General features: G+C 37.3%; 1 pseudogene; it reads right to left on the bottom strand.

The window, feature by feature from the left end:
* Positions 1-323: 323 nt before the first annotated feature.
* Positions 324-666, bottom strand: LOC138174696 (large ribosomal subunit protein eL33 pseudogene; annotated as a pseudogene).
* Positions 667-4,465: the final 3,799 nt, after the last annotated feature.

The raw sequence follows: 4,465 nt of genomic DNA, 5'->3' as shown, positions 1-4,465 counted from the left end.
CAAAATGTGCCCCTGGTTTTAAAATATTAATAAAGCTGTAGAACACGACCAGATAATACTTCATATGGAAAAGATCTATAGATTTTAGTGAACTCCAACGTCAACATGACATCACGGCCCAAAAAACTAACCTCATCATAATCTGCATGTTCCCACTGTGCTCCAGAAGGACAGAATCTGGAATGTTTTGTTGTTGTTGTTTTTTTAGATCAGTAAACATTAAAAAAAACATCAATAAACAAATCTTGAATAGGAAGAAGGCATTCAAAACAAAATACACATTTGCCAAAAATGTGTAATTTTATTTAATCAGTTTTCATATTCTAGATCCTTGAGGGATAGAGCATCACTTGGATCCCGTGTCCAAGGGCCTTACCAGGAAGATTGCTTCTGAACTTGGCTCGAACCATTCCACTATTTCAGTGGGACTGAGTAACTTTCCCCCACATAACTTTTGTTCTGTTTGGTTTCCCACAAAGAGTTACTGTGTTGTTTTTGGCTTTGTGTACATAGGCACATCTCTTTCCCAAATAGAATTCATTTTCATCCCATGCATAGATGCCTTTAATTTTCAGAGGCGCTGTATGTTCCCTCTGCTTTTGTAGACCTCACTTGTAGCCAGCAAAAATGGCCTTGGACCACAGTCTTCCAGACATTTTGCTGTTCTAGAAGTCCTGTTTCCAGCAGGCCTCCACACCTCCGAGATGGAGGAAAAAGCTTTTGTTCCTCTTAGATACCAAATATAAAGGCATCACCAAGACAGATCATGATCAGAGAAAGGCATCCAGGACACCTATAGGTTTGCAGAACAGTTGAAAGAGTTCTAAGTACTCAGTCCACAGAATAGTTAATTTAATAGCTATTTTCATAAATTTGAAAGATTCTCTTTTTCAAGCAGGAAATAAACAGTTCTGCCATAGCAACAATCAGTACTTTGATTAATGAGTGGAAATTACTGAGTGGATTTTGGCTCAGTGGAAGTAATAACTTCCTAATAATTAATATGTGCAGCTATATGCCACAATGAATAGAGCCTACAGTCAGAAAGAACTGAATTCAAATCTAACATTAGATGCCTGCTAGCTGTATAGCATTGGGTAAGTCACTTAACTTGCTTGCCTCAGTTTCCTAACTATTTCCCATGGTTTTTACTAGGATCAAATGAGATAATATTTGTAAAGAGCTTAGCACAGTGCCTTATAGGTGCTATGTAAATGTTAAATTATCGTTATTTTTATTGCTATTATAATAGAATACAGTGGATGTGTCTAATTGTTGGAATATTCTAGAAGAAAATCATATTTCAGTACGGTTTGGACTAAATGACCACTGAAGCCCCTTCCAGCTCTCAGATTCTGCAATTTGGCCTATTTTAAGCATCATCTAGGTAAATGGAGGAAGACTGGAGCAGAGAGAGAAGGAAAGGAATAAAAAAAAATTCCTTATGACCTAAAATCACATTACATTAGTGGTTACCTAGTCCAACTATGTATCTAAAAGGAGCTTTGCAAATAATAGTATCTTGGTATTCACCTTGCATTATAACAAAGGGAGACTGCTAACAACAATCTTAAACTAGCAGGAAAGCTGAAATACCCGTTAAATTAATATGGGTGCAATAGAAAAGATGTAGGAAAAGATAAAAATGAAATAGGAAAGCCCATGAGGAATGATTATCCATAAAAAATGCTTAATCGCTGTAGTTCATCGGCTGACATTTTTAACTGTTTAAAATTTAGCAAGCAAAAACCAAAAAGGAGGAGGGAGGGTGGAACTAGTATCAATAGCCCCAAAACATTATAATCAAAATTATTCATTAGGGTCTGGTTTCTACTTTTATTGTTATTCTATTCTTTTTGAGTTAGAAATAAAGCCTTATGTCTTCACTAAAATCATCATAAGGAGTCTGGTAGTAAAGCACAACATATTTGTATTTTCACAATTGTATTAGAATTTCATATTCAGATTTTTCACTTGAGCAGATTTCAAAGCCTCAGATACTATTTTTGTAATCAAACAAGTGTCTCACTTAAGCTAACAAATGTTTATCCTTCAAAGAAGTGTAAGCAGCTTTTTCTTCATAATTGCATTAATGATACTTTCCCACTGCAGAATGAAAATTATTCAGTCCTAAGGTAAGAAATGTAACATGAACAATATGATATAGGCCATTAAAATATAAAATATTTTATTTAAAACGAATGTAGTATTACCTAATCAAAGGCAGCATGGCAAAGAACATAGCATTGGAGTACGAAATAGAAGAATGAATTCCACCACAAATTAGCAACATGACCTTGGACAAATCACTATATCTCAGAGTTTCAGTTCCTCCTATAAAAAAAAAAAAAAGATAATACCCACCTCACAGGGTTATTGTGAAGATCAAATGAATATCAAATACAAGTGGTGGGTAAATTGTAAAGTTCTGTGGAAGCACAAATTAACATTATTACTATGACTTTGCTGGATATAGTAACATAATTCTTATCTGTGTTTTCCTTAGACTTATTCCGCTTGACTTCTTATGGTGAAAGTCATAAAAAAGCATATTTCAAATTAATGCAATGTAAAACAGTCTGATAATTAAAACTAATAAAAAAATTAGAATGAATGGTCTTATATGGTAATTACTTAACCTGTCCCTGGAAGACATCTGTCGGCAGAACTCTAAATACATTGAGAAGACTATCTTTAACTAAGTGGCAACACCAGTGACCTGGGTCATGTTCCCTGTCTTTCCTCTGGTAGATACAACCCAGGTGAATTCCTGCCTTCCCAGTCTTAACCCTGGAAAGATTATTTTCATCCTTAGATCTGCTTCCCTCTGTCATTGTACCCAACCCTTTTTCTGCTTTCCTCAGTAGTATTCAGCATCAATGAAATACAATCTCCCCAGGTACACTTCTTCTTAGTAGCAAAACTTCAAGTAAGCTCCCCTACTACTTTCCTGGCCCAGGTATAATAATTCCTACTTATTCCCCTGGTTACTGAGGAGATTCATTTTCAATTAACAATTGAACTAGATTTTTTCAATTAACAATTGAAACAAAACTTGGGACTAATCCAGCTCTAAGATTCTATCATTCTATAACATGTTTTGATAGAGATAGTAACATGCAATTATAAAATATTAAGAAATCACTTGAGGAAAAATGAATTGGGGAAAATCTGTGAAAATAATGTTATTAATTCCACTGTATATGTCTTTAATTTTTAACCCAGTAGAAATTCCTGACAGAAGGACAGAGTGCCTATACCATAGAACAGAGCTTCTTAAACTGAGGTCTGTGAATGTGAGAATTTTAAAAGTATTTTAAGAGTCAAGATGTTAGAGTAAATGGTAAATTGCTGTAACTCTCCATATTCACCTCCAAATAACCATAAAATAGTGCCCCAAAACAAATTCTGGAACAGAAGAATCAGCAAAAAAAATGGGACAAAACAATCTTTTAACCCAAGAAATTTGGAAGATCAGCAAGAAAGTTCTATCTTACTTGGGTAAATGGAGAATGCAGTTCAGGAAAGGAAGTGTCCCAACATGCCAGCAGGAAGTCCACCTTAGTAAACCAGAAGGAGATCCTGAGCCTCAGTGCGGCAGAGCAGGCAAACGTCAATACTAGGACCCTTCACACACCCCAGAATAGTCAGGGGACTGGACCAACTCCAGCTCTGAGAATCACCAGGAGAACTACCCTGTGCTTCAACACAGCCCTGGGCAAAGAGACAGTCACCAGCAGCCAGGCTGCCACATGCTTCATTTAGCCCCAGGGAAATGCAGAAATACCCCATGCCTCAGCACACCTCAGATGCCCCCAGCTCAGCACCAGGTAAGCTGCCAGACCCCCATGGCCTACAACAGTGCCACCCACCAACGCCCTAAGTGCAGTACCAGATACAAGGGCCTGGTCCCCCATGGACCTCAGGTGACATCAGCACGGCACCAGGTAAACAGTTAGGGCCTGCAGCCCCTGGCACAATAAGCCTTCTACCCAAAGGGCAGAGGTCAAATTTAAAAGAAAGGGGAAACGCCAAAAACAATAAGCAAAGAATAACAACAAAAGAATCTGACCATAGAAAGCTATTATGGTGACAAGGAAGACCAAGACATAAACTCCGAAGAGGACTACAATATCAGAATGCTTATTGGAAAAACCCCAAGAAAAAGGGGAAGTGGGCTACAGACCAGAAAAAACTCATGCGAGAGCTCAACAAAGGAGCTTGAAAATCATACAGGAGAGGTAGAAGGAAAATTGGGGAAAAAAAATGAGTGATGCAAGAGAATTATAAAAAAGGAATGGAAAAGGAGATGCAAAAAATCCACTGAGGAAAACAACTCTTTTAAAAGTGCAATTGGCCAAATGGACAAAGAAGTGCAAAAGCTGGGGGGGGGGGGGTAAAAAAAAAGGAAAAAAAAAAAGGTAAAAGGTAAGGGGGGTGCTTAAAAGTTAGAATCAGGAAAGTA

Source organism: Petaurus breviceps, unplaced genomic scaffold (assembly GCF_028583685.1).
Source record: "Petaurus breviceps papuanus isolate PSGF00001 unplaced genomic scaffold, PetGlider_PUasm1.0 76, whole genome shotgun sequence".
NCBI lineage: Eukaryota > Metazoa > Chordata > Mammalia > Diprotodontia > Petauridae > Petaurus > Petaurus breviceps.
This window is presented reverse-complemented; position numbering and strand designations above follow the sequence as displayed.